Below are 13,443 nucleotides of genomic sequence, written 5' to 3' on the forward strand. Positions count from 1 at the left end.
CTTGTGATTATCTAATCTTGGGATGAAAACTGTCAGATGGGTTTCAGCCTGAGCATGAGAATTGTTTTCCCTTTTGAAAAAGGCGCTGATAACAAATATAACAAGTCTTTCAGAATTTTGTCCTTCATGGATCAAAAAGTGTCTTTGGGGGCTGCCCTGTGGCTTAGGGGTTAAGTTCTCGTGCTCTATTTCAGCAACCTGTGGTTCGCAGGTTCAGATCCCAGGCACAGACCTATACACCACTCATCAAGCCATGCTATGGCAGTGTCCCATATACAAAATAGAGGAAGATTGGCACAGATGTTAGTTCAGGGACAATCTTCCTCAAGAAAAAAGAGGAAGATTGGCAATGGATGTTAGCTCAGGGCCAATCTTGCTCACACACACACACACAAAGTACCTTTGTACTTAGTCAAGAAGTTCCAAAGGGAAGAATGCTAATTAGCTTTGTCTCCCTAAGTAAAGGAGAGTAGTTGAATTGTGCTACAGATGGTAAACCTTCCTGGGTCTTAGGAGAGCATAAACCACAGTAAGGTAGCTTGGGGTGCCCTCCCCCACTTCTTATGTAACTGAAGCACAAAGCACAAGGGATGAGAAGATGGGAGGAGGGAAGACACTCACCTAAAACTGTCTGAGCTCTGACCACAGGCTGAAGAAGCTGCAATAGACATTTCATCATTATCCTCACAGCAGGATCCTTACAAAGATATGTGAACTTCTTAAAACTTAGTCTTCTTCCTCTTATTCTTCCTGGGACGGGACAGATGACCTAAACAAACAACGTGGCTGGGAGGGACTAGTAACATCCACCTGAGGACTTTGAAGTCATCCATCCTAGGGCAGGCACAGGGAGACGGCTTTCCGGACAATTCATTACTTTTTCTTTCTTTCTCTAAATCCCCAATGAATGAGCATTTCTTTTTACTGCTCAGTGGTAGACAGTGCTTAATTTTATTTCACTGTGCAAATGGACCAGGAGAAACTGAAATGAGCTATAAATGTTTGGAACTGGCCAAAAGAAGGTGTGGTCCCACAAAATACCCTCCAGGGGAAAATGACTACTCAGAAGGACCTGTCCCCAGTCACTTCCCTGGCCAGCCATGTTGCCCTGCTGGAGCAGCACCCTTGTCCTACTGCAGTTATGAGCACAGGGGCTGCAGAGCTTCCTGTGGACATGCCACAAGGTCCACTCCATGAGTCAGGGACCATGTGACCAGCTAGAGGGGAAGTTAGAGCTGCTCTCATGAGCTTAGGCTCATGCCGCCTGTCTGCTTTGCCAAACACCAAAACCATACTTTCCTAGTAAGTTGCAGGCTCTCCAGTTAACTCAGCCTCCCTATTTACAGCTTCCATTTATAGCGCTTCCATGCCTGGCACTGTGCTGAAGACCAAGAGATCAATAAAATACAGTCCCTGTTCTCAAGTACTTCAGAATATGTTGGGGAAAATGGAGACAGAAGCAAATACTGATGGGACAGAGTGGCAATGTGCCAAAACATGAGTATGAGCAAATGTTGTGTGAGCCCAGAAGAGGTGCAAAGAACTCTCCCTGGGGAAGTCAAGGAGGGTTCCATGGGAGAAGCAACATTTGCGTAGGTTCTTAGAGGTGGAAATCAGGAGACTGAGAAGGAGAATAGGAGTCCTCCAGACCAAGGGAAGGAAATATGCCAAGATTTCATGGGAATGATAAGAAATGGAGTGTTCAGGAATGAGCACAGTAGTGGAAGCATGGTATGATGGTCAGTTTTACGTGTCAACTTGGTTAGGCTACAGTACCCAGTTATTCAACCAAACACTGATCTAGATGTTGCTGTGAAGATATTTCACAGATGGGATTAATATCTACAATCAGTTGACTTTATGTAACAGAGGTCTAGGTGGGCCTAATCCAATCGACAGAAAGGCTTTAAGAACAGAACTGAGTTTTCCCTGAGGAAGAAGTTCCTCCTGTGGACAGTAGCCTCAGCTCCTGCCTGAGAGTTTTCCAGCCTGCCCTTCCTGACAGCCTGACCTACAGATTTCAGACTTGCTCACCCAACTCCAACAATCACATAAGTGAATCTTTGCAATAAATCTCTTCATGTATACACATATCCTTCTGGTTCTGGTTTGCTGATGGAACCCTGACAGATACACAGGGGAAGGGTGGAGGAGTGAGTGGATGAGAGCAGACAGGGCAAGATTGTGAAGGGCTAGTGCACAGAGTGAGTGCATCACCCTAAGGACAAGTGATTTTCCACAGTGTTTCCACCTGTATCAAGGAGAGAGATGACAGCTGGGGATGAAACAAGAAAAAAAGCCAATCAATCAACACTTCCAGCCCCTGCATTAGTTCACTTTATGTTCAGCTGGAGCATCTCCACTTTTATCTGCTTCCTTTTATTTGAAAAAAAGGATTCACTCTTCAGGCGTTAGGAAGCAACGATGCAAGAAGCATTTCCAGAATGATGGCATGAGGAGCTCCACAGATATTCTCCAGAGTGAAACAACCATTACTGGTGAAAATTAAAAACAAAACAAAAAATATTAAAGTGAGTGGAAATTGTCCTAAAAGCATACAGCAAATGAAGGAACATTTATCCAAGAAAATCTACAAATCTCAGTAAGAGCAGTGAGAGTCTGTGGCATTTAAGCCTTGAGCCATTCCCTCCTTCCCCTCCACCCAGCTCAGTGCAACAGAAACCCTATTCTGGGGATGTGCAGCCAAGAAGATAGAGCTCCCTTGTCCCCCAGCAAGGGAGGGGCAGACCACCACTATTTCTCTTCTCATCTGGCTCTATATTACAGAAGCTCTGTTATAGGCACGCTTGGCCGAGAGGTCTAAAGCTCCTTTCTTCCACCCTTCCAGCCTCCACTCTTAGGGCGCAAGTTCTATCCCAGGCACAGCAAGCTGAGAATGCTGGGTCCTGAGAGCCCTCACCCCAGATCACTCACAGGGTGGAAATTCCATGCCAAGAGAGGAGGTTCCATGCAAAGAGACACTGAAGAACAGCGGCTACTACCCCACTCACTGCCCAATTCACAGAGAAGTCATCTGAGAAACGCATGCCACTGTCTCCAACCCAGCTCCAGAGCAGTGGCATGGTGGACCTGCCTAGGGAGAGAGGCAGGCTGTAAGAAAAGAGCTCCATAGTTCTGCCTAGGGGGACTGACTTTGTTTGGAAGAGAGCATGGTGAAGTTCAACCTCAAAAACAGTGGAGATTGTGGTGGCAAGAAATTAGGAGGAAGATGGCAGCTTAATGAGAGCAACAACCTAAACCATAAGCCAAGTAGAAATGTACATAGAAACCAAGGAAAGAAACAGCTAAGAAGAGTCTTCCTAGGTTAAAGCAATCTTCAAACACAAGTTACAAAGACTATTCCTGTAAAGGGTCCAAATTTATTTGGTGATCAAACTATAGAGCAATTTGTGCCCCCAGGAAACTATGAAAAACAACATAGCAATCAGCCAGCAATTACTGGAGGCTAGTAGTGGGGTATGATACGAAAAGAAGCAGAAAATGTATTACATAAGGGAAAGAGAAAGTCAAAGAGAGCATTGCTAAAAACCTTGTCATCCCAGCTTGGAAATGCACATGCCCAAGGCTGTGCCCCTGAGGAGTGACATCAGAGGCCCTGCAACATTGAAGGGGAAATAGACTTCAATATATAGTGCAGTCAAGTCAATAAAAAATGAACAATCAAGTGACAAAAACCTGGCATGGGGTGCATGGGACTGGCGGAAATGAGTATCCAGAGTTGCTAAAAAAGTATTATCTAAAACATCCAGTTTGGAACAAAAAATTATGAGACATGCAGAGAAACAGGTAACCTATACAGAAGAAAAATTTGATCAAAAATATTAATCTATACATCCAAGAACCTTAGTGAAATCCAAGCAACAGAAATTGCCTTTGAGAGTCCAGATGTCAGACATAGCACAAAAACTTCAAAGCAACTATTTTAAATATGTTCAAAAAACTAAAGGAAACCATGCTTAAAGAGTAAAAGAAAATGTGATGAAATGTCTTGTCAATTAGAGAATATTTATAAAGACATAGAAAATATTTTTTTTAAATCAACAACCAAATGAAAATCCTGAAGTTAAAAAGTACAATAACCAAAATAAAAATTTCACCAAAGGGGATCAAAAGTAGACTTGAGCTAGCAGAAGAAATAGTGAAAGAATTTGAAGACAGATTGATAGAGACTGTGAAATCTGAAGAACAGCAAGAAAAAAAAATGAAGAAAAATAAATAGAACTTCAGAGTAATATGGGAAACCATTAAGCACACCAACAGATACCTAATGGGAGCACTAGAGGAGAGGAGAGACATGTACAGAAAAAAATATCCAAAGTAATGGCTGAAGACCTCCAAATTTGATCAAAAATATTAATCTATACATCCAAGAACCTCAGTGAAATCCAAGTAGGAAAACACAAAGAAATCCACACCCAGACACCTCATGGTCAAAATGTTGAAAGAGCAATGCTGAAAACAGCAAGAGAAAACAACTTCTTGTACAAAAGGAAACCTCAATAAGGATAACAAATGACTTTTCACTAGAAACAATAGAGGCCAGGAGGCATTGGGATGGAAATTCAAAGTACTGAAAGGAAAAAATTGTCAGCGAAGAATCTTATATCAATTTAACAAAATGTAAGAAGTTTTAGCCAAAGTAATTAGGCAAGAAAAAGAAATAGAAGGCATCCAAATTGGAAAGGAAGAAGTAAAATTATCTCTGTTCACAGATGACATGATTTAATGTGTGGAAAACCCTAAAGATTACACACAAAAAAACTGTTAGAACAAGTAAACAAATTCATCAAAGTTGGAGGATACAAAATCAACACACAAAAATTAATGGCACATCTACACACTAATAATGAACAATCTGAAAAGGAAATTAAGAAAACAATTCCAGGAGCTGGCCCAGTGGCATAGCGGTTAAATTCACATGCTCCACTTCAGCAGCCCAGGGTTTGCTGGTTCAGATCCTGGATGTGGACCTATACACTGCTCATCAAGCCATGTTACGGCAGGTTTCCCACATATAAAGTAGAAGAAGATGGGCCCTGTGCCCATCTTCCTCCAAAAAAAGAAAGTAATTCCATTTACAATAGCACCAAAAAGAATAAAATACTTTAGAATAAATTTCACCAAGAAGACAACAGACTTCAGAAAACTACAAAATATTGCTGAAAAAAATTAGAGACACAAATAAATGAAATGAGATCTCATGTTAATAGATGACTTCATGGACACTTAATATTGTTAAGATACCAATACTATCAAAGACAGTGTACAGATTCAATGCAATCTCTATCAAAAGCCCAACAATGTTTTTTGCAGAAATAGAAAGTCCACCCTAAAATTCACATGGAAGGGCATGGGACCTTGGATTAAAAAACAGCCTTGAAGAAGAAAAACAAAACTGAAGGCATCACACTACCTGATTTTAAAACTTACTATAAAGCTATAGCAATCAAAACAGTGTGGTATTGGCATAAAGACAGACATAGAAACCAATGGAATATAATAGAAAGCTGAGAAATAAACTCTCACATATATGGTCAGATGATTTTCAAGAAGTGTACCAAGACCATTCAATGAAGAAAGAAGAGTCTTTTCAACAGATAGTGCTGGGGAAACCGGATATCTAGATGTAAAAGAATGAAGTAAAACACTTACATCACACACAAAAATTAACTCAAAAAGGACCAAAAAGCAGAACTCAAGATCTAAAACTATAAAACTTTTATAAGAAAACAGGAGAAAATCCTCATGACATTGGGTTTGACAACAATTTCTTGAATATGACACCAAAAGCATAGGAAATAAAAGAAAAATAGATAAACTGGACTTGATCATAATTCAAAACTTTTATTTTGTGCACAAAACTTTTGTGCTTCAAAGAACACTGTCAGCGTAGTGAATAGATGACCCATGAAATGATACGAAATGTTCACATATCATATATATGATGAGATTAATATCCAAATTATATGAAGAACTCCTACAACTTAACAACAAAAAAATAACAGCACAATTCAAAATTCTGCAAACGGCTTAAATAGAAATTTCTCCCAATGAGGTATACAGATGGCCAATAAGTACATGAAAAGATGCTTAACATCAGCAATCACTAGGGAAATGCAAATCAAAACCACAATGAGATACCATTTCATATCCCTTAGGATGGCTATATCAAAACAACATAAAATAACAGTGATGGTGAGGATCCAGAGAAATCAGAACACTTGTGCATTGCCAGTGGAAATGTAAAATGCTGCAGCCACTGTGGAAGATGGTATGGCAATTTCTCAAGAAATTAAACATTGAATTGACATATGATCCAGCCAATCTACTTCTGGGTATAAACCAAAAGAAAATTAAAAGCAGGGAATTAAACAAGTATTTCACACCAATGTTCATAGCAGTATTATTCACAATAGCCAAAAGGTGAAAACAACCCAAATGTTCATCAATGGTTAAATGGATAACCAAAATGTGGTTTATACATACAATGTAATATTATTCAGCCTTAAAAAGGAATGAAATGACAAATGCTACAACATGGATGAAACATGTTAAACATTATGCTAAGAGAAATAAGCCAGACACAAAAGGACAAATATTGTATGATTCAACATATGAGGTATCTAGAGTAGTCAAATTCATAAAGACAAAAAATAAACTAGTGGTTACCAGGGGCTGCAGACAGCAGGAAATGGATAATTAATGTTTCATGGGAACAGAGTTTCAATTTGGGAAGATAAAAGAGTTCTGGAATGGATGGTGGCCTTAGAAGCAAAAACATTATGAATGTTCTTAATGCTGCTGAACTGAACACCTAAAAATCAATATGATAGTAGTAAATTTTCTGTTATACATATTTTACCACAATAAAAAACACTTTTGTAAAATACAATTACTGGAAAAATGAACGAAGTAAAGAAAAAAAGATACATTTATTTAATGTATTTTTGCCATAATAATTAAAAGAATTTTACATCCAGCAAAACTACCTTTCAAAGATGAAGGTGAAATAAAGACATTCAGCAAAACTACCTTTCAAAGATGAAGGTGAAATAAAGACATTCAGAGATTACTATAATTAAGAGAATTCTTTGCCAGCAGGTGAACCTTAAAAGAAACACTAAAGAAAATTCTTCAACATGAAGCAAGTAACATCAGACAATAATTTGAACCCACCCAGAAAAACAAAGAGGATCAGTAAATGTAATTATATAGGTAATTATAAAAGACAGTACATTTCAGGACAATTGTATGTTTTTCTCTTTTCTTTCCTTAACTGATTTAAAAGGCAATTGCATTTTATATATGTGTGTGCGTGTATACACGTATATATATAGAGAGAGAGAAAAAACTGAGAGAATTAAAGGAAGAAATAGATGATCAACAGTAATATTTAGAGACTTTAAACCCCTACATTCAATAATGGATAGTACACCAAGCAACAGATCAACAAGATATAGAATACTTGAAAAATAGTATAAAACAATTAGCCCTAACACACGTCTATAGAACAATCCACCCAACAACAGCAGCATACATATTTTTCTCAAAAGCATGTTAAACATTCCCCAAGATAGGCCATCTGAGAGGCCATAAAACAAGCCTCAAAAAACGTAAACAGAGGAAATCATACAAAGTATGTTCTCTGACCACAATGGAATAAAATTAGAAATCAATAACAGAAGGAAATGTGGGGAATTCACAAATATGTGAAACTTAAATAATACATTCCTAAATAATCAATAGGTCAAAGAATAAATCATAAAGGAAATTAGAAAATACTTTGAGCTGAATGAAAATGATGATACATCATACCAAAACTTATGAGACACCGCTAAAGCACCACTTAGAGGGAATTTTATAGCTGTAGACACCTATACTAAAAATGAAGAATAAAAAATCAAACAACTCCATCAAAAAATGGGCAGGGGGTATGAACAGATATTTCTACAAAGAAGATATACAGATGGCCAATAGGTACATGAAATGATGCTCATCATCACTGATCATCAGGGAAATGCAAATCAAAACTACACTAAGATATCAACTTATATCTGTTAGAATGGCTATAATAACCAAGACAAATAAATAACAAATGTTGGAGAGGTTGTAGAGAAAAAGGAACCCTCATACACTGCTGGTGGGAATGCAAACTGATACAGCTGCTGTGGAAAACAGTATGGAGATTTCTCAAAAACTTACAAATACCATATGACCCAGCCACCCCACTACTGAATATCTATCCAAAGAACTTGAAATTAGCAATTCAAAGAGACTTATGCAGCCCTATGTTCATTGAAGCATTATTCACAGTAGCCAAGACGGGAAGCAACCTAAGTGCCTGTTGACTGATGACTGGATAAAGAAGATATGGTATATATACATACACAATGGAATACTACTCAGCCATAAAAAAGGACAAAATTGTCCCATTCACAACAACACAGATGCACCTTGAGGGCATTATGTTAAGTGAAATAAGCCAGACAGAGAAAGCCAAATACTGTATGACTCCACTCATATGTGGAAGATAAACAAACACATGGACAAAGAGATCAGTGGTTACCAGGGGGAAAGGGGGAGGGGAGTGGGTACAAAGGGTGAAGGGGCTCACCTGTAAGATGACTGACAAATAATAATGTACAACTGAAATTTCACAATGTTGTAAACTACCATAACATCAATTAAAAAAAGGATACAAAAAAGTAAAGATCTCAAATAAATAAACTAAACTTCACCTTAAGACATTATCAAAATAAGAGAAAACTAACCTAAAACAACAGAAAGAAGGAAACAAGAGCAAAGTGGCAAAGAATAAAATAGAGGATGAAAATTAACAGAGAAAATCAATTAAACCAAAAGTTGATCTTTGAAAAGATGAACACAACTGAGAAACCTTCAGCAGAATAACAAGAGAGAGATTGATTAAGGGGTTCGAGGAGAGAGGAGACGCAAGTATCTAAACTCAGGAAGGAAAGAGGAACATCAGCACTGATCTGACAAAAATAAAAACGATTAGAAGGTAATACTATGAACAGCTGTATGCCAACAAATTACATAACTTACAAGAAATGGACAAATTCTCAGAAAAACAGAAACCACCAAAGCTGACTCAAGAAGGAATAGATCTATAACAAATGAAAAGATCAAATCAATAGTCAAAAAACCACCCACAAAGAAAAGCCCAACCCAGAAGGCTTTACCACTGACTACTACCAAACATTCAAGGAAGTATTAAGACCAATTCTTTACAAACTTTTCCAAAAAGTACTAGTGAAGGAACATTTCCCAACTCATTTTATGAGGCTGGTATTAACCTGATAGCAGACCAGAAAAAGACATAATAATAAAACTAAAGATCAATATCTCTTATGAATACAGCCACAAATATTCTCAGCAAAATACTAGCACTGAATCCAGCAAGATTAAATAGAAGAAAAAATAGTATACATCATAACCAAGTGAGCTTTGTCTAGGATTGGAAGGACAGCTTAACTGAAAATGAGCTAAAGTAACACTCCATATTAATCGAATATAGGAGAAAAACTGAATGATACCTTAATTGATGCAGAAAAGAAGCATTTAATACACTCCAACACCTTTTCGTGATAAAACACTAAAAAACAACAGGAATAAAAGGAACTTTCTCAATTTGGTAAAGGGCACCTATGAAAATACCACAGCTAATATCATACTTAATGATGAAAGACCAGATATTCACCCCTTAAATTAGGAACAAACAAGGATATCTGCTTTCACCACTTCCATTCAACCTTGTACTGGAGGTTCTGGAGAAGGCAATTAGGCAAAAAAAAAAAGAAAGCAAAGGCATTTAGACAGATGAATAAGAAGTAAAACTATTTCTATCCTCACATGACATAATCTTGCATAAAAGGAATACGCACACACATATGCACACACACACACACACACAAAACCATTAGAATTAGTAAATTAAGTTTAGTAAGTTTGTGGGTTATAAAATTAATGTAAATAAATCAAATATTTTTCTATATACTAGCAATGAACAATCTGACAATAAAGCTAAGCAAACAATTCTATTTACAGTAGCATCAGAAAGAATAAAATATCTAGAAATAAATTTAACCAGGGCAGAGAAAGACACGTACACTGAAAACTATAAGATAACGATGAAAGAAATTAAAGACACAAAAAAATAGAAAGGTATCCCATGTTCTTGGATTGGAAGAATTAATATTGTGAAAATGTCCCTTCAGCCCAAAGTGATCTACAGAGTCAGTGCAATCCCTATCAAAGTCCCAACAGTATTTTTCACAGAAATAGAAAAAACGATCCTAAAATTTGTATGGAACCATGAATAGCCGAAACAATCTTGAAAAAGAAGAACAAAGATGGCGGCATCACACCTCCTGATGTGAAACTATATTACAATGCTATAGTAATCAAAACAGCATGGTACTGGCATAATAATAGACACATAGACCAATGGAACAGAATAAAGAGTCCAAAAATAAACCCGCATATGCTCAGTCAAATAACCTATGACAAGGGTGCCAAGAATATACAATGGGGAAAGAAAAGTCTCTTCAATAAATGATGTTGGGGAAACTGGATATTCACAGCAAAAGAATGAAAGTAGACCCTTATCTTACAGCACTTACAAAATTAACCCGAAATGGATTAAAGACTTAATCGTAAGACCTGAAACCAAAACCATAAAACTCCTAGAAGAAAACAGAGGGTAAAAGCTCCTTGACATTGGTCTTGGCAATGATTTTTGGATACAACACCAAAAGCACAAGCAACAAAAGCAAAAATAAACAAGTGGGACTACATCAAACCAAAAAGCTTCTACACAGCAAGGGAAACAATTGACAAAATGAAAACGCAATGTACCAAATGGACGAAAAAATTTGCAAACCACATATCTGATAAAGATTTAATATCCAAAATATATAAGGAACTTATACAACTCAACATCAAGAAGAACAAACAACCCGATTAAAAAAATGGGCAAAGGATATGAATAAACAGTTTTCCAAAGAAGACATACAGATGGCCAACAGGTACATGAAAAGATGCTCAACATCGCTAAGCATCAGGGATGCAAATCAAAACCACAGTGAGATCTCACCTCTCGCCTGTTAGGATGGCCATTATCAAAAAGTGAAGAGACATGGGGCTGGCCCCGTGGCCGAGTGGTTAAGTTCACGGGCTCCGCTGCAGGCGGCCCAGTGTTTCGTTAGTTTGAATCCTGGGCGCAGACATGGCACTGCTCATCAGACCACGCTGAGGCAGCGTCCCACATGCCACAACTAGAAGAACCCACAACGAAGAATACACAACTATGTACCGGGGGACTTTGGGGAGAAAAAGGAAAAAATTTAAAAAAAAATCTTTTAAAAAAAATTTAAAAAAAAGTGAAGAGACAACTGTTGGCCAGCGTGCAGAGAAAAGGGAGCCCTTGCACACTGTTGGTGGGAATGTAAATTGGTGCAGCAACTACTGAAAACAGTATGCAGGTTCCTCAAAAAATTAAAAATAGAACTACCATATGATCCAGCATGCTTACTTGTGGGTATATATACAAAGGAAATGAAATCAGGATCTCAAAGAGGTATCTGCATTCTGATGTTCACTGCAGCAGTATCCGCAGTAGCCAAGATATAGAAACAACCTAAGTGTCTGTCAATGGATGAATGGATAAAGAAAATGTGCTGTGTATGTATATATATATAATGAAATACTAGTCAGCCATAAAAAAGAAGGAAATCCTGCCATTTGCAACAACGTGGATGGACCTGGAGGACACCATGCTAAGTTAAATAAGCCAGACACAGAAATTAAATACTGTATGATCTCACTTACATGTGGAATCTAAAAGTGTCAAACTTTTAGATTTAGATTTTTAGAACCGGAGAGTAGAGTTTACCAGAGGCTCAGGGTGAGAAGAATCGTGAGATGTTGGTCAAAGGGTACAAACTTTCAGTTATAAGATGAATACGTTCTGGGGATCTAATATACAGCTATAGTTGTTCATCACATAGTTGATAACCATAACAACATAATAATAATATAGTTAGTTATTAACTATAGTTAATAATACTGTGTTGTACACTTGAAATTTGCTGACAGAGTAGATCTTAAGTGTTCTCACCACACCAAAAAAAATATGCTAACTATGTGAGGTGATGGATATATTAATTGGCTTGATGTGTTAATTGCCTTGATTGTGGTAATCACATCACAATGTATCTGTATATCAAACCCTTATGTTGAACACCTCAAATATATACAATTTTTTAGTTGTCAGTTATATCCTAATAAATCTGGGGGGGGGGGGAACCAAAAATAAATAAATAGCTTTCCTTCAAAAAACAGGATAAAATATTTAGGAATAAATTTAACAAAAAAGTACACTGCAAACTACAAAACATTATTGAAATAAATTATAAAAGATTTAAATAAATTGAAACATATCTCATGTTTCCAGTTCAGAACACTTTATATTGTTAAGATAGCAATATCTCCAAACTGATCTACAGCTTCAATGTAATCCCTATCAAAATACTAGCTTGGGTTTTTTTTTTGCAGAAATTGACAAGTTGATCCTATAATTTATATAAAATATAAATAGCCAACATTCTTGAAAGATAGCCAAAACATTCTTGAAAAATAAAGAACAAGGGTGGATTCACACTTCCCAATTTCAAAACTTGCCAAAAAGTTACAGTAATTGAGACACATCACGCTGACATACGATACACATATTGGTCAATGGAATAGAATTGAAAGCCCAGAAATAAACCCCTACATTTATGGTGAATTGATTTTTTTCTAAGGTACCAAGATAATTCAATGGAGAAAGAATTGTCTTTCCAACAAATTATGCTGGACAACTAAAGATTCATATGCAAAAGAATGAATTTTTTTAATGGGTCCCTATATCACAGCATACATAGAAACGGGCAAAATGGATCATCGGTCTAAACGAAGAACTAAAACTATAAAATTTTTAGAAGAAAACATAGGAGAAAATTCTTGTGATCTTAGTATAGGCAACAGTCTTTTAGAAATGCTACTAAAATTACAAGTGACAAAAGAAAAAATATATAAATTGGGATTACTCAAAATTAAAAACTTTCGTGCTTCAAACATAACCATCAAACAAGTGAAAAGACAAGCCACAGAAGCAACAAAATATTTGTAAACAATATAGTTGATAAGGTACTTTTATCCAGGATGTAGGAACACTTACAACTCCATAATAAAAAGATAAATAAGCTAATTTTTTAAATGAGTCAAAGATCTGAATACACATTTCTCCAAAAAAGATATACAAATGGCCAATAAGCATGTGAAAAGATGCTCAGCATCATTAGCCATTAAAGAAGTGGAAATTAAAACCACGAGATACCACTTCACAGAGAATATAATGTG

Source organism: Equus caballus, chromosome 1 (assembly GCF_041296265.1).
Source record: "Equus caballus isolate H_3958 breed thoroughbred chromosome 1, TB-T2T, whole genome shotgun sequence".
In the NCBI taxonomy this organism is placed as follows: domain Eukaryota; kingdom Metazoa; phylum Chordata; class Mammalia; order Perissodactyla; family Equidae; genus Equus; species Equus caballus.